The sequence below is a fragment of the Notamacropus eugenii genome, chromosome 5, assembly GCF_028372415.1.
Source record: "Notamacropus eugenii isolate mMacEug1 chromosome 5, mMacEug1.pri_v2, whole genome shotgun sequence".
Classification (NCBI taxonomy): Eukaryota; Metazoa; Chordata; class Mammalia; order Diprotodontia; family Macropodidae; genus Notamacropus; species Notamacropus eugenii.
This window is the reverse complement of record NC_092876.1, coordinates 218,639,767-218,658,252: the sequence shown is the minus strand read 5'-3', so window position 1 is coordinate 218,658,252 and position 18,486 is coordinate 218,639,767. Positions and strand designations below refer to the sequence as shown.

General features: G+C 36.6%; 1 protein-coding gene across 14 annotated transcripts in view; it reads left to right on the top strand.

Moving 5' to 3' along the window:
* The window catches only part of BAZ2B (bromodomain adjacent to zinc finger domain 2B), a 353,036-nt gene that overhangs the window by 39,084 nt on the left and 295,466 nt on the right, over nucleotides 1–18,486 (top strand). Inside the window, exon 1 of one of the 14 annotated variants that reach the window (XM_072612070.1) lies at nucleotides 16,225–16,243. The exons of 12 other annotated variants lie outside the window; for them this stretch is intronic. The gene's annotated coding sequence lies outside the window, so the exon portion shown is untranslated. Of the gene's footprint in view, nucleotides 1–16,224; nucleotides 16,244–16,302; nucleotides 16,332–18,486 lie in introns of those variants that run through there. One more of the 14 variants, XM_072612069.1, reaches the window with a different exon arrangement.

Here is an 18,486-nt window from a genome sequence, read left to right as displayed (position 1 = left end):
AGAGTAGAAAGACAGACCTATAGAAGCTCCCCCACATAGCCCATAAAGTACCTGTAAAAAACGACTCTGGACAAATTCTAGAGCAGCAGAAACCACAAAACTACAGAGTGAGGGAGATTTCCAGTCCAGGACAGTCTGGAAGGCCAACAGGAGGGGCCTATTGCACCTGGTGCAGACGGGAGCCAGCTGCAGCACGGCAGGGACAGGATCCAGAACAGGCTTCAGGGAGCCACTGCCAGCAACAGTTCTCAGGTTGCTCAACCCACAAACACCACAGACAGCTTCAAAGGTCAGTGGGAGGCCTCCTTTACCCAGGAGAGAGGAGCACAGTCTGGACCTCTGGCAGTGGCCACTGCAGTAGCAGCGTCCAATTTTGGACCCCCACACCTGGAGCCCCTGGGGGAATTGAGCAGCTGATCTGCATCTCAGCCCTGAGCCAGGGCCTGGGCTGAGGAGAAGAAGTACTGGCGTGGCGGAGCTGGAGGCAGCTGTGGAGAGGGAATTCTACTTGCAGATTCTGGGCAGAAAAGTTTTTGGCTACTCCCAGACCAGTGCGCAGGTCAGGAGAAGAGTAAAGTCATCTCCCTTGATTGTGCCCCCTTGGAGGAACTGAGAACTTACAGGTCCCCAGAGTATACCCTCCTCTTGACAAAGGACTCAAAAGTCAAGTAACTGACTAGGAAAATACCCAAAAAAGAGAAAAAAAATACTATAGAAGGTTACTTTCTTGGTGAATAGGAATTTTCTTCCATTTTTTCAGATGAGAAAGAACAATGCTTACCATCAGAGGCCTCCAAAATAAATGTGCAGTGGTCTCAGGCCATGGAAGAGCTCAAAAAGGATTTTGAAAATCTAATAAGAGATATGGAGAAAAAATTGGGAAGAGAAATGAGAGCGATGCAAGAAAATCATAAAAAGCGAGTCCCCAAAAAATGCTGAAGAAAATAACACCTTTAAAAATAGGCTGATTCAGTTGGCCAAAGAGGTCCAAAAAGCCAATGAGAGAAGAATGCCTTTAAAAGCAGAATGGGTGATGTGGAAAAGGAGGTCCAAAAGCTTATATTCTGCTCCTTTGGCTTCTACGGTGTTTCACTCTTATGCTTTTCCTTCTAATTAGATATGATCATAGATTTAGAGTTGGTAAGATAGCAGAGATCATCTAATCCAACCTTAGTATGAGTCAGTATTTGAGTCCTGTAACTTACTATCCATCATTATTTCTATTGTATCATGCTACCTCTCTGACTACTTTTCTGTATCCTCATTCTACTCCCAACCTTTAAACAAAGGCATTCTCCAGTATTCTTTTCCTGGGTATACTCTTCTGTCCTTTCTCTATACTTATTCTCTTGATGATGACTCCTCTCATTACTTCAATTTTTGCACTTATGCATAGTGATTCACAGATCTGCAAATCTATTCTTGCCTCTACCCCACCTCTTCACAATACTCTAATCCCTTAATTCCAACTGCCTATGGTACCTCTAACCTGGATGTCCCAGTGTTTTCATAACATGTGTAAAACTAAAATAGTCATATCTCTCTCTCCAGTCCATCCTCCTCACAATTGCCTAGATAATCTTATTAATGCATAAGTGGAGAAACAGTGACTTTGGAGTCAGAGGAACTGGATTCAAATCTTGGCTTTGTTCGTACTTGGGTAACCTTGGACAAGTTACTTTACCTTGCTTTACATCAGTTCATCTCCAAAATGAAGGTGTTGGATTAAGGTTCTTTCTAGCTCAAAATTAAAATCTCATGATGCCCTGTGATCATGTCATTTTCCTTTTCAAGAATCTTGATTAGCTCTCTGTTGCCTGCTAAAAAATGTATTTTTAAAATTATTTTGTGTTCAGTTTTCTACAATGACTTACATATATCTTAGATTTTTTCCCCTCCCTCTCCTTCCTTCCCCTCTCCTTCCCACTCCCTCCTTGAGATGGTGTGCAATCTTATATAGGTTCTATACATACATTCCTACCAAATACATTTTCACCTTAGTCATGTTGCATAGAAGAATTAAAATAAATGAGAGAAACCATAAAACAAAACAAAATATAACACAAAAGAAAATGATCTGCTTCGTTCTGTGATCCAGTTCCATAGTTCTTTCTCTGGATGTGAAAGGCCTTTTGCCTCAAGAGCCCATTGGGAATTTTTTAGGTCCTTGCATTGCTATGAAGGACTAAGTCTACCAGAAAAATTCCTTGCACACTGTGTTTGTTGCTGTGTACAAAGTTCTCCTGGTTCTGCTCCTTTCACTCAGCATCAGTTCATATAAATCCTTCCAGGCCTTTCTGAAGTCTTCCTGTTCATCATTTCTTATAGCACAATAGAATTTCATTACATTCATATACCACAGCTTGTTCAGCCATTCTCCACTTGATGGACATCCCCTTGATTTCCACAAAGAGAGCTGCTGTAAATATTTTTGTATGTGTGGGGCCTTTCACATTTTTATGATCTCTTGGGAATACAGTCCTGGAAGCGGTATTGCTTGGTCCAAGAGTATGCACATTTTTGTAGCCCTTTGGGCATAGTTCCAAATTGCTCTCCAGAATGGTTGGATTAGCTTGCAGCTCCACCAAAATGAATTAGTGTTCCAACTCTCCCACATCTTCTCCAACATTTATGGTCTTCCTGTTTTGTCATGTTAGCCAATCTGATAGGTGTGATGTGGTACCTCAGAGTTGTTTTAATTTGCAACTCTAATCAATAGAGATTTAGAGCATTTTTTCATATGACCATAGATAGCTTTAATTGCTTTCTCAGAAAACTGCCTGTTCATATCCTTTGACCATTTATCAATTGGGGAATCACTTGTATTCTTGTAAATTTGACTCAGTTCTCTATAGAAATGAGGCCTTTATCACAGACACTAGTTGCAAAAATTCTTTCCCAGTTTTCTGCTTTTAAAAAATATTTAAAACCCTTGATCTTGGTATTCAAGGCCTTCCTCCATTTGGATCCAGCCTATGTGCCTAGCCTTCATTAAGGAGTCAAGGAATTTAATATCCAGCATTAATTGTGGGCTGTCCTCTTGTATGGTGCAATCCAGAAAAGGATAATTTAAGATACTCAATCTTTTCAATCTCAGTCAATTGAAAAGGCTTACTAAACTATCTTCTATATATATATATATATATACATATATATATATATATACTACTACATCCAGCATATTTTGATATAGTAAGTTTAATAAAATGTATATAACATTTTCCCCTAAAATATTTTAAGAATCATAAATCATTAAGAATCATGCATTTTAGTTTGTTTTAAAAAGCAAAAAAAACTATTCTACAGAATTTGTCTAATGTTCTGTATTAGCAACAGCTTATATTTATACAACAACTTACAAAAATAAATCCTTTAAACATTATCTTGGTACAAAAATGTTGCAGTGTGGGTGATGTAAATATTAGCATTCCTGTTTTATAGATGAGGAAACAGAGCTTGAATGGTTTGCCAGATAATACGGGTCATATAGATGATATGTGGTAGAGCTGGGAATCAAGCCCAGGTTTCCTGACTTCCAAGGTCAGTACTCTTAAAATACAGTTTGCTTGAGATTTGCCAGAATCTATTGTGAGTAAGGATTTACTTAAGTTGCTTCCTGGGCTTCAGGTCTCTTCTCTCTAGAGACTTTCAAGTGAAGACCTTGTGATCACATCTCAACAAGAGTATACTGGTAAATGTTTAACAACTGGCTCTCCAAAAGTAGTTTAATTATTAGTCTGAATTAATTGTCTGAATTATTAACATTTTCCTATCACTTTCTGAAGTCTAGACAATCAACAAAAAATAAATCTAGTCCTAATTTGTAGCTTTTATGTATTTCCAGGGTATAAATACTCACTCTGAAATTTTAGCAGTCAACTCTTCTGAGCCCTATGAACTGGCTGCAGCATAGCACTGGATTAGGAATGTTATAAAAGGAATTTTTGGTTAGAAACAGATGGAACTAGATATATTCTGACATCCTGTTCAGCTCTTAGATTCTGTAATTTGGGGTATCCAATAAGTTTTCCATGGGCATTAGATGCAAACCACTGCTATCCAAAGAACCATAGACTTGAAGTTTGCATTATAAAGCTGTTTGGTGTTTTGAATGATAAAAAATTTTTACATAGTATAAAGTATATACATATATAGTATAATGCATACATTATACTATATATACATTATATATAGTATAATATGTTAAGTATAAAGATTTTGTACATATTGATCATGGTAATCAAGATCATCAAGTGTTACAGTTTTGTAATTTGTCATAGAGCATATTGGTGAAGAGCATCCTGAATCTAATTTTAATTTCATGAGAGATATTAAAAACCGAATTGCAGCAAGCTAATAAAAAAACAGTCCCTCCATGTCACACTCTCCCTATATCTTGTCAAGGCTTAGATCCTCTTGATTGTAAGCTCATTGAAGAGAATGTCAGATACTTTTGTCTTTCCTCCAGGCATAACATAGCTCTGGGCATGCTAGTATTCTTACTTGTTTATTAATGAATTAAATTCGATTGTCATCAAATTAAACCAGTGTCAGATTTCTTATGTTGCTATGCAAATAAAGGCCCTGTAAGACAACTTATTAATTATTCTAATGTACTTTGTAAAATATGATTCTTTTTTCTTTTTTAAAAAAATTTAATTTGTTTTCAGTTTTCAACAATCACTTCCATAAGTTTTAAATTTTCTCTCCCTCCTTCTTCCCTCCCTTCCAGAGACAGCATGCAATCTTATATGGGTTCTATACTTACATTCTTATTAAAAACATTTTCACATTAGTCATGTTGCAGAGAAGAAATAAAACAAATGGGAGAAACCGTGAGAAAAACCAAATCAAACCAAAACGTAACACAAGAGAAAATAGTCTGCTTCATTCCACCTTCTGATTCCATAGTTCTTTCTCTGGATGTGAATGGCATTTTGTCTCAAGAGTCCTTGTTTTAGGTTCTTGCATTGCTGTCAAGGGCTCAGTCTTATCAGAAACAGTTCTCTGTTACTGTGCATAATGTTTTCCCAGTTCTGCTCATTTCAGTCACCATCAGTTCTTGTAAGTCTTTCCAGGTTTTTTTGAAGTCTGACTGTTCTTCATTTCTTATAGCATAATAGTGTTCCACTACATTCATATACCACAACTTGTTCAGCCGTTCCCCAACTGATGAGCATTCCCTCAATTTCCAGGTCTTGGCCACCACAAAGAGAACTGCTATAAATATTTTTGTACACGTGGGACCTTTTCCCATTTTTATGATCTCTTTGGGATACAGCCCTAGAAGCGATACTGCTTGGTCAAAGGGCATACACATTTTTTTAGCCCTTTTTTTTTTCAGTTGGGAAAGGGAGGGATATTTTAATAACCTTTTCAAAAACTTATGAATATTCTTCTTTGATACTATACCAAAGCTTCATAAAGTGGGAATTATTATTATTATTATTTTATTTGTTTTCAGTGATCTACAATCACTTCCATATATCTTAGATTTTTTTCCCTTCCCTCCCCCTCCTTCCACCCACCCTTCCCTCTCCCTCCCTGAGATGGCATACAACTTTACATAGGTTCTACACATATATTCCTATCAAATACATTTTCACCTTAGTCATGTTGCACAGAAGAATTAATATGAATGGGAGAAATCATAAAACAAAACAAAATATAATACAAAAGAAAATGATCTGCTTCATTCTGCAATCCAATTCCATAGTTCTTTCTCTGAATGTGGAAGGCATTTTGCCTTAAGGGACCATTAGGAATTTTTTAAGTCCTTGCATTCCAATGAAGGACTAAGTCTACAGAAAAATTCCTTGCATACTGTGGTTGTTGCTGTGTACAAAGTTCTCCTGGTTCTGCTCCTTTCACTCAGCATCAGTTCATATAAGTCCTTCCAGGCCTCTCTGAAGTCCTCCTGTTCATCATTTCTTATAGTACAATAGTATTCCATTACATTCATTTACTACAATTTATTCGCCATTCCCCGAATCCCCTTGATTTCCAGTTTTTGCCCACCACAAAGAGAGCTGCTATAAATATTTTTGTACATGTGAGACCCTTTCCCATTTTTATGATCTCTTGGGGATACAGTCCTAGAAGCTGTGTTGCTGGATCTAAGAGTATGCACATTTTTGTAGCCCTTTGGGCATAGTTCCAAATTGCTGTCCAGAATGGTTGGATCAGCTTACAGCTCTACCAATACCAACTCTCTCACATCTTCTTCAACATTTATCATCTCTCTGTTTTGTCGTGTTAGCCAATCTGATAGGTGTGATGTGGTACCATGAAGTTGTTTTGATTTGCATCTCTAATCAATAGAGATTTAGAGCATTTTTTTCATGTGACTATAGATAGCCTTACTTTTTTCCTCTGAAAACTGCCTATTCTTATCCTTTGACCACTTATCAATTGAGGAATGACTTGTATTCTTGTAAATTTGACTCATATCTTTATGTATTTTGGAAATGAGGCCTCTATCACAGATACTAGTTGTAAAAATTCTTTCCCAATTTTCTCCTTCCCTCCTAATCTTGGTTGCATTAGGTTTGTTTGTGCAAGAACTATTCAATTTAATGTAATCAAAATTATCCATTTTGCACTGTGTAATGTTCTCTATCTTTCATGTGGTCATAAATTTCTTCATTTTCCATAAATCTGACAAATACCCTATTCCTTGCTCCCCTAATTGGTTGGTTGATAGTATTAGCCTTTATATGTACAATCTTGGACCCATTTGGACTTTATCATGGTGTACGGTGTCTGCCGTACTTTTATCTAGTTTTCCCAGCAGTTTTTGTCGAACAGTGGGTTCTTATCCCAGAAGCTGGGGTCGTTGGGTTTATCAAACAGTAGATTGCTATGTTCATTGACTACTGTGTCTTGAGTACCTATCCTAGTCCAGTGAGCTACCCCTTTATTTCTTAGCCAGTACCAAGTGGTTTTGATAATTGCTTCTTTCTAATACAATTTGAGATCTAGTTTGGCTAGGCCACCTTCCCTAGCATTTGTTTTTATTAATTCCCTAGATACTCTGGACCTTTTGTTCTTCCAGGTGAATTTTGATATTATTTTTTCTAGCTCTAGAAAATAATTTTTTGGTAATTTGTTTGGTACGACACTGAATAAGTAAATTAATTTAGGTAGAATTGTCATTTTTATTGTGTTAGCTTGGACTACCTACGAGCAACTGATGTTTTTCCTGTTACTTAGATCTGGCTTTATTTGTGTGAAAAGTATTTTGTAATTGTGTTCATATAGTCCCTGGGTTTGTTTTGGCAGGTAGACTCCCAGATATTTTATAGTGTCTACTGTAATTTTAAATGGGATTTCTCTTTCTATCTCTTGCTGGTGGGCTTTGTTAGTAATATATAGAAATGCAGGTGATATATGTGGGTTTATTTTGTAACCTGCAATTTTGCCAAAGTTGTTTATTATTTCAAGTAGTTTTGTACTTGATTCTATGGGATTCTCTGTATCATCATATCATCTGCAAAGAGTGATAATTTAGTTTCTTCTTTGCCTATTCTAATTCCTTCAATTTCCTTTTCTTCTCCTATTGCTAAGGTTAACATTTCTCATACCATATTGAATAACAGTGGTGATAATGGACATCCTTGTTTCACCTCTGATGTTATTGGAAATGCATCTAGCTTATCCCCATTGCATATAATGCTTGCTGATGGTTTTAGGTAGATACTGCTTATTACTTTATGGAAAGTTCCATTTATTCTTATATTCTCCAGAATTTTCAGTAGAAATGGGTGTTGTATTTTGTCAAAAAATTTTTCTGTATCTATTGAGGTAATCATATGGTTTCTGTTAGTTTTGTGGTTGATTTGATCAATAATGCAGATAGTTTTCCTAATATTGAACCAGCCCTTCATTCCTGGTATAAATCCTACTTGATCATAATATATTATTCTCATGATAAGTAGCTGTAATCTTTTTGCTAATATTTTATTTAAACTTTTTGCATCTGTATTCATTACGGAAATTGGTATATAATTTTTCTTCTCTGTTTTGGCTTTTCCTGGTTTAGGTATCAGAACCATAGTTGTATCATAAAAAAAATTTGGTAAGACTCCTCCTTCACCAATTTCCCCAGATAGTCTAGATAATATTTGAATTAACTGTAACTTAAATGTTTGATAGAATTCACTTTTAAATCCATCTGGCCCTAGAGATTTTTCCCTAGGGAGTCCATTGATGGCTTGTTCAATTTCTTTTTCTGCGATGCGGTTATTTAAGTATTTAACTTCCTCTTCTGTTAATCTGGGCAATTTATATATTTTTAAAATGTTCATCCATCTCACTTAGATTGTCAAATTTATGGGTGTACAGTTGGGCAAAGTAATTTTTAATTTTTGAAATTTTCTTCTCTTTGGAAGTGAGTTCACCCTTTTCATTTTTGATATTGGTCATTTGGTTTTCTTCTTCTTTTTAATCAAATTGACCAAAGATTTGTCAATTTTATTGGTTTTTTCATAAAACCAACTATTATTAATTCAGTAGTTTCCTTAATTTCAATTTTCTTAATCTATCCTTTGGTTTTCGATATTTCTAATTTGGTATTTACTTGAGGATTTTCAGTTGGTCCCTTTTCTAGCTTTTTCAGCTGCATGCCCAACTCATTGATCTCCTCTTTCTCTATTTTATTCATGTAGGCATTCAATGATATAAAACTTGCCCTAAGCACTGCTTTTGCTGAATCCCATAAGTTTTGGTAGATTGTCTCGTTATTGTCATTCTCTTGAATGAAGTTATTGATTGTTTTCATGATTTGTTGTTTAACCCACTCTTTCTTTAGGATTAGATTATTTAGTTTCCAATTAATTTTTGGTCTGTCTTTCCATAGACTTTTATTACATATAATTTTTATTGCATTATGATCTGAAAAGGATTCATTGACTATCTCTGCCTTTTTGCACTGGATTGCGAGGTTTTTACGCCCTAGTTCATGATCAGTTTTTGTGCATGTCCCATGTATCACTGAGAAAAAGGTATATTCCTATCCCCATTCAGTTTTGTCCAGAGGTCTATAATATATACCTCATCCAGAGTTCTAGTCACTTCCTTAACTTCTTTTTTGTTTGTTTTGAGGTTAGATTTATCAAGTTCAGAGAGGGGTAGCTGAGGTCCCCCACTAGTATAGTTTTGTTGTCTATTTCTTCCTGTAACTCCCTTATCTTCTCCTAAGAATTTGGATGCTATACCAATAAATTGCTTCCTTGTCTATGATGCCTTTTACCAGGATATAGTTTCCTTCCTTATCTCTTTTGATTGGATCTATTTCTGCTTTTGCTTTGTCCAACGTTGAGATTGCTACCCCTCTTTTTTTTTTTTTACATAGGCTGAAGCATAATATATTCTACTCCAGCTCTTTACCTTTATCCTATATGTATTCCCCTGTTTCAGATGTGTTTCTTGTAAACAACATATTGTAGGATTATGGTTTTTAATCCATTCTGCTATCCATCTCTGTTTTATGGGAGAGTTTATCACATTCACATTCACAGTTATGATTACTATCTGCCTTTTCATCCTATTTCCTCCCAGTTATGCTTTTATTTCTCCCTTCTCCCTTCCCCTCCACAACAGTTTAATTTTGACCGCCACCTCCCTCACTCTTCGCTCCCTTCTGTCAGCTCCCCTTCCTTTTATTCTCCCTTTCTCTTACTACTTTTTTCCTACCTTCTCCTCTTTCCCCTCCTACTGCCTATAGGGCAAGTTAGATTTCTCAACTTAACTGAGTATGTTGTTGCCTCCTTGAACCAAATCAAATGAGAGTAAATCTCAAAAAATGCTCATCTCTCTCCCCTCTTTCCCTCTACTGTGATATATTTTTGTGCCTCTTCCTGTGATATTATTTACCTTTTTCTGCCTCTGGCCTTTCTCTTCTCCCTTTACAATCCCTTCACACCCTTTAATCATGTTTTTTTATCATCACATTGGTTACTTTATACTCCTTCCCTCTGTCTATGTATATCCCTTTTAAATATCATACTAAATATACCATTCTCAAGATTAACAGGTATCATCCTCCCGTATAGGGATGTGACCAGTTTGCCCATATTGAATACCAAGTTATTTTTTCCCCCCGTTTACCTTATTATGCCTCTCTTGAGTCTTGTATTTGAAGATCAAATTTTCTATTGAGCTCTGGTCTTTTCTTCAGGAAGATCTGGAAATCCCTTATTCCAATGAATGTCCATCTCCTTGCCTGAAATATTACATTTGGTTTTCCTCAGTAATTGATCTTTGTAGTCCAAGCTCCTTTGCCTTATGGAATATCATATTCCAAACCCCTCTGATCATTTAATGTAGAAGCTGCAAGGTTCTGTGTGATCCTGACTGTAGTTGCTCAATATTTGAATTGTTTCTTTCTGGCCTCTTGCAGTATTTTCTCCTTAACTTGAAAGTTCTGGAATTTGGCAAGAATATTCTTTGGCATTTTCAATTCGGGATCTTTTTCAGGAGGAGATTGGTGGATTCTTTCAATGACTATTTTGCCCTCTGGATCTAGGACCCTCAGGGTAAGTTTTCCTTGATGATTTCTTGGAAAATGTTGTCCAGGCTCTTTTTTTCATCATGGCTTTCCAGTAGACCAATAATTCTTAGATTTTCTTTCCTGGATCTGTTTTCCAGGTCAGTTATTTTTCCAATAAGATATTTTACATTTTCTTCTGTTTTCATTCTTTAGATTCTGTTTAACTGATTCTTGATGTCTCATAGAATCATTAGCTTCTACTTGCCCAATTTTCTAATTTTTAATAAATTGTTTTCCTCAGTTCACTTTTGTACTTCCATTTCCATTTGTCCAATTATTCCTTTTAAGGAACTGTTCTCTTCAGTGAATTATTTTTTCATTTTATCAGTTGTATTTTTAAAATCACTGGTCAATTTTTTCTCTACCTCTCTAATTTGGCTTTTAATATCCTTCCTGAGCTCTTCCAAGAATGCTCTTTGGGCTTGAGGCTAATTCATATTCCCTTTCGAGGTTTTAGATGTGAATACAATGTCAAAGCTGTCCTCTTTTGTATTCATATTTTGGTCTTCTCTGTCTCCATAGTAAGATTCTATGATCTTTGCTTTTACGTTTTGCTTCTTGCTCGTGGTGATTACCTTTTTCCTGGCTTTTAAAGTGAATTTCTGCTTCTGTGGCACAGGGAGTTCTGTCCCACATTTCTTGTGCTGAGAACTTGAGGCTTTGTGTGTTGTGGCCTCTGATTCTTTCAGCTATCATCTAGAATGCTGTAACTTACCTGGTGCTGAGCTGTCTGGTGTATGCCAAGCTGGAGGCCAGGTGAAGTCTTTCTGAGTTTCCCTGGGGTTACGTTGAAGCTCCTGGCATGAGGTGTGGGGGAGGTCTAGTCTGTCCACAGGAGGTCTCCTACTCTCCTGATGTAGAGCACAGGCAGGGTCAATAATTGGTAAACCCATGTCTGGGCTGATACCTTTCCAGTTCCCTTGGTTGTGCTAAGACATGCCTGGGGTCCTAGTGTTGATGCTTATGGGCTCCACTCCCCCTGGGGCTCAGGATCTTCTGGTTCCCTGAGGTGGGGCTGTCTGGGACACCTCCCATCCTGCACTGATCCCCTTCAACCACAGCAAGAAGGACTCTTCTTGATGATCTCCCTAGCCTCCTGAGGTGAGAGACTGTTTACCCCTTCAGCTGCTTATGCCACTGTTCCAGTATTTTTCCTGGGGCTGTATTCTCTGGGTTTTTCAAGGTCAACAAGGGGAGGGTGAGAGTACTTACAGTTTACTCCTGCATCTTGGCTCTTAGAAGTTCAAGTATCAAACATTTAATCTGTGGGCTGATAGTCTCAGGAGTGACTTTTGCTGTTACCAAAGGTCCTATACTTCTTTCTCACTCATTTCTGCTGGATTACCATCCTGGGCTGATACGTTTGAGAATCCATACTGCTGCTTCTGCTTCAGTCTGCCCCAGTGGTTCCTGCTGTGCTCCACTGTGGCTGAGTCTGCAGTAAATGATTCTTAAAAGTAAGTTTTGCCCAAAAAAAAAAAAAAAAAAAAAAAGTAAACTTTGCCAGAATTAATTTTGTAAGGCACTAAAAATAAAGTTTTCAAAATCTTTGCTTGTCTAAGGATTAAATTCAAACTTCTTACCAAGGCCCGCCATGATCTGGCCCTAGCCTGTTTCTATCCTTATCTGCATTTAATCTGTGCTGCAGCCAAGTTGGTCAATTCATTTTCCCAATAATATCCCTTGTTCTTTACTGCTTCTATGTTCTCTTTGTCTAGAACAGTGGTATCAAAATCAATTAGAAATGATTCCACTAAACAGTAGTAAGAATCTTTGTAGGCACATTAATTAAGAAAAAGACGTGTTAACATTAACTATATATTATTTTATTTTTATTTTTTAAATATTTCCCAATTTCCCAATTAAATATTGTAATCTGGTTCTGACCATATTTGGGAGTATTGTGAGCCACTCACTAGCTGCATGCTTAACACCTCTGGCCTATCCTTTCCCCTTCTTTCTGATTATTGGAATGTAAATTTAGAAGAAACCATTTGGTTTTAACCAGGGATATCTTAATTTCCAACTGTGGGTAGACTTAGAAGTTCTATCTTGAGCCATCTCCTCTTTATGATCTTTCACTTAACGACCTTAATAACTCCCGCAGTTTTAATTATCTCTGTGACTTCCAGTTCTATATATCCAATTCTAGTTTCTTACCAGAACTGTGGTCCCAAATTATTAATTGCTTATTGAGCATTTTCAAGTGGATGTGTCATAGGTACCACAACATATTGAAAACAACTTAGAGTCACAGAATTCAAAAGTTGGAAGGAACTTTCATGTCATCTAATGAGATAAACACATGAAAGGAATCCCAATTACCACTCCAAAAAGCATGAGAAGCCTCTTCTTGAAGACTTTCAAAGAGACAGAATCCAACTATTACTGGCAGCCATTTTTCTTTTAGAAAGCTCAAATGATAGGAAAGTATACTAAATTTTTCTCCTTTGAAGCTTTTACTTATTGCTTCTTCTGGGGCTTAACAAAAAAAGTCTAATCTCTCTGTCCCATAACAGTCTTTCAGATTTTTAAAGAAAGCTGTACTATCCTCATTGAGTCATTTTTATTGACAGACAACCCCAGTTCCCTAAATTGAACTTCATATTATATGGACTTGTTCATTATTTTCTTTCAAAGCCCATCTCCCTTCCAACATTTCCTCTTTCTGTTAAGGGCTATCATCCTTTCAGACACCCAAGTTTATCATCTCAGTGTCATCCTCAACTCCTCATTCTTGTTCTCAATTAGACTATATAAAATCATTGCCAAATCTTATTGTTCTTACTACCTTTGAAATATCTTTTGTGTCTATCCTTTCCTCGCTTTACTCATACAACCACTACCGTCGTTCAGACCCTCACATGCTCACTTGAACATTTTAGTAGCCTCTGAATTGGTCTTCCTGCCTCAGGTTCCTTTCTTCAGTCCATACTATATAAAGCTTCCAGGTCTGACCTTCTTACTCAATAAACTCTAGTGGCTCCTTGTAACATCCAGGATCAAGTGTAAACTTCTTTGCTTGACATTTAAAGCTCTTTACAATCTGCTGCTAACCTACTTTCCCCATGTTATTGCATGTTATCCCATTTAATGCAGTCTACAGTCCAGCCAAACTGGCCTTTTTCATGTTGCTCCATCTCCTGTCTTTACTTTTGTACTAGCTCTTTGTCTTTTCTGGAGTTCTGTTCCTTTTTACCTGGTCTTCCTGGAATCTGCTTTCTTTCAAGATTCAGTGTTGCCCTTTTTATGAGAACTCCCCTGGTTTCCAGGCTTTGGGCTTTGTGTATACATTTTTCTCTTTTGTTATGATGTAAGCTCCTGGAAGGCAGACTCATTTCTTTTTGTCTCTGTATTCCCAGAGCCTAACATAATGTTTGGAGCATAGTAGGTATTTTATGAATGCTTGTTAATTAATTGCTTTTACACAGAAAAAAGAGTTCTTTAACCTGATCTCATGTTCTGATGTAGTGGCTAGGGGACAAAATAAACTTCCAAGACTTCTATTTTCCCTTTCTCCTCTTGTTAAGTAAGTAAGCCTGGGCAAGACATTTCATTTCTCCAGCTTAAGTTCTATCATTTGTAAAATGCATTTTTGATGGTTAGCTAGATCTGAGAAAGAAAAGGATTACTTAAATCATATGTATTCTTTTAAATTATTCTCTTTTTAGTATAGAGCTGTTTTACTTATTATAGAATGAAGGTCATCAATTTAATTCATATACATTAGAGGTGTGCTTCTCATGGTAACAGTATGAAAGTGCTTAATTTCAGAAGTTTGGTAGTTAGCAACACAGACAAGATGGACAAAAATACTTTCCATCTATCCTTAGAAAAACGAGAGGGTACATGATCAGGGACTTGCAACCTCCCTTCTTTGCCTGGGCCAAGTATGAAAGTAGTATAAATAAAGACATCCAAAAGAGGCACTGTTTAGAAGAAAAGTTACTCAGGTCTGACCTAGACCAGTGCTAACTGCTAAAAGAGATTGGAAGCTTTTATGATCATTGATAGTGTAATATTGAAAGAACATTAGTGACTCCATTTTGCTTTTATCCACCATTTTGTGAAATTAAGTCTCAAAGTCACCTGAGTTTGGAGAAGTCATAAGATTGCTTCCCCTTCCTAAAAGTCACCCAGCTTAAATAATGTCACCAAACAACCCCCTTTTCCTTCTCTCTTCATTGACTCCTGATTGTCTCCCGGTCCCCTCATCCAGTAAGAAACCAGGTGTTTTAACCCTTTCATTCTCTTGATAGGGACTTGGTTTTGTTATTAGGTAGCAGGATACAGATAATGTATCTGTTCTTTTTATATCCTTTTATTTATTATTCACCAATTAGAAGAAGCCTCAAAACACCTCAATAATAATGTTAACATAAAGATAGCTTATTTTTATAGAACTCTTTTACAAAAGGGCTTCCTGCTTAGTAACTCTTTGAGGTAAGTAGTAAAGTTTTCTTAACCCCATTTTATGGATGAAAACATGAGGCTAAGTTTTCTATGGTCATGTAGCCAGGAAATGTCACATAGCTAAAAAGAGCTTCAACCTGAACCATGTTCTTCTGAAGTTCAGACAAGTATGCTCTTTACCAGTGTGCCATGCTGTGTGTCACACAGCACATACCCACAACTAATATACAAACATTTAATAAGAATCTCTTCTATGCCAAGCGCTATACCTGTCCCTGAACATATGGATATAGAAGTAGGATAATCCCTACTTCAAGGAGTTTACCTTCTGTTGAAGAGGAGGAGATAGATATACTTAAATACAGTACATTTACAGAGTGGATGAGGGTGCAAACTATGGGATTTAGGAAGGGTCTCTTGACAGAGGTGGTCCTTAAATTGAACCTTGGGTGTAGTTAAGGTTCTAAAGGACAGAAATGAAGAAGGCAAGAGAAGCAGTATAGGCAGTAGCATATAGATGATGCAAGCAGTCCTTTATGGAAGATTGAATATTGTGAAACAATAGGGCATAGTCTAGTTTGGCTGAAGTGTTCAATGTATAGTGCATAAGGGAAGGTAATGTGTAACGAATCTGGAGTGAGAGTCTCGCACCAGTTTGTGAACTGGTGTTTGTGTTTTTACTAGAATCAGGGTGGAACAACTTAAGCTTTTTGAGCAGGGAAGTGACATGGGTAGTCTTGTTGTTTAAGAATATCAATTTGGCAACTGTATGGAAGATGGATTGGAGAGAGGAGAAACTGGATATAGGGAGACTATGAGGACCTGGACTAGGACAGTAACCATATGTGAAGGGAAGGGTGCAGATAGTGAGGGATGTTGTGGAGGCAAAATTGACAAAACTTTGCAACTGGCTGATCCTAGAAGGTGAGTGAATGTAGAAAGTAGAGGATGATTTCTTGGTTGCCTTTAACAAAAATAAGAAAGTTAGGAGGAAGGGCAGGTTTATTAGGGGAAATGAGTTTTGTTTTGGTCATGTTGAATTTAGTTTGAGATGCTTGTGGGACATCCAGGTACAGATACCCAATAGGAAATTGGTGATATGGGACTGGAGCTCAGAAGAGAGATGAATACTAGATATGTAGATTTGGGAATCATCTGCATAGAGATGATAGTTGTATCCATGGGAGCTGATGAGATCACCAAGAAAGAGAATGTGAAGAGAAAGAATGTGAAGAGAGAGGAGGTCCACAATAGAGTCTGCTATAAACCCACGTCTATCTGGTAGGACATAGATGATATTGTTGGAGAAGAGATGGATGATAATAGTTCAGGCAGAGAATCAGGAGAGAGCAGTGTCAGGAAAACCCAGGTAGGAGACAGTGTCCAACAGTAGGAGGTAGTCCTCAGTGTTGAATGCCAGAGAGAGGTCAAGAAAGATAAGGGTTGAAGAAAGGGCATTGGATTGAGGAATAAAGAAATTATTGGGAATCTTGTAGAGATCAGTTTCCCTACTCTAAAAGTAGCCTGACCAAAAGGGATTCAGAAGTGAACTGGTAGGTGAGAAGGTAGAGGCAATTAGGTAGACAGCTTTTTCTAGGAGTTTTGCCATGAAACAGAGCAGAGATATAGGATCATTATGCTAATAGAGTATTTCTAATTTTGATGAAAAGTCACTTTGGGTCTATAATATTTCATTTCTGGTCAAAATGAATGTCACTTTACAATATTTCTTTGCTTAGTGAACTTTGATCTTTGTACTTCAAACTAAATGGAATTACAAACTAGTTCTAACTTACCTGATTATTTATGAAATTCTTAGAAGTACATGCCAGTTTACTACCCTCAGTAAAAATTAAATAATTTAAAGTGGCAATTCATCTTTGTGCTCAGTCCTTCTACAGTTTGAAAAAACTCCCATAGAAAACAAAGGAATACTGGGTCAAGAAAATGGGGGAACATGGGTTCTAATTGTAGCTCTGTGAATGGCTCATCCTGTCATGTTCAGGCTTTACTTTATTTAATCCTGTTAATTGAAGCTATTGGACTGCGGGAGTCCTGAGGTTTCTACCAAACAGTAAAAAATCGATTATCCCATTATTTAGATAAGAGTTATACCTTGCTTACTCTCAAAAAGTGTTTGTAGTAGCTTTCAAAATTAAACAGGTTAATACAGGTCAATTAAAAATTCCAATGAAGCAAAATTAGTGAAATGAGCAGAGGAATACATGTTATCAGGCACCTGACATTAGTTAATTATTGCATACAAATGACATTAGCTTTGAGTATACTTGTATCAAATTAGAAACATGTTGCTATATGGTTCTTTTGATAATAGAAATCATACTCATATGAACAGAACTTTTTATATGAAAGGGCATTAGATAACATGACAGACAATGTTATCTACTGTAGTTTTTACAAAAGATACTGAGTGTTCAGATGTATGGTTCTGATGTTGAATCCCCATAGAAACTTGTAGCATAGCATTACACCGTAACTCAGTGAAAGAATTTCTGTGGGCTTACTAAGAAAGAGAATGTGATCTGGGTTTGTTTGTTTGTTGATTAATTGAAAATAGTTTAAAACTTCAACAACCTGGAGAAATATATTATTTGTTAGATCTTATAACCTGGACATATATCATCCAATGACCATTACGTTGTTGTTCTCAAATATCAGATATGTCAGATGAGACTTTGGCAAGTGCCAGCTTATAGTCAGTTTGTAATTTAATTCTTCTGGCAAGTGGCCTAAAGTGCTGATCTATCTGTTAAAGAAAAATCCATATGCTTTAGATATTAGACATTGAGCAGGAAGATAATTGTGTTTTATTTATAAGTTTGTAACTTTGCTTTTGTTCTTACTAAGACATAGATAAGTTCACCTAAGCATGAACATAATTTGCATGGTTTCCTGGGGGGTTGGCTGGACAATATTTTTTTCTCAAAAAAGAACTTTGAATCTGACTAGGCAGTTTATATAAGTATTTTGTTGAGACCTCAAGATTCTGTGACATATTTCCTGGAAGCAATGTCTCACTTGAAAAAGACTAAGGATAGGTTATTACCAGTCAATTGCTTAGACTCTGAGAGGACCTCAGTATGATCCATGAGTAAAACATCTAACTTGGAGATATGTACCCATGTGATGGACTTATCTACAAAATACACACCAAAATAGGCAAAAGATTTGACTCTTAGATGGGGTTATTGAACTGACATTTGAATGTTGGAGTTTATATGCATGGGATGAAGGAATAAATGTGAAAAACTTGGCAAACCTAGTCAACACGTACTTTAATACTTTGTGACTTGATGCAAAGAAGAGGATTATAAAAACTATGTTAAAAAATGTGGTTCAGGATTAAGAAATAAAAAAGACTGAAAGTCTGTGCATTTTAAAGAGCCTGCCACATATCATGAAAACTTATTTCCATAAGAGGGCTGGAAATTTCTAGGCATGGCAAACCCTGAGAAATGTAAAAATGAAACTGATCCTCAACAGACAGAAGATAACTGATTACT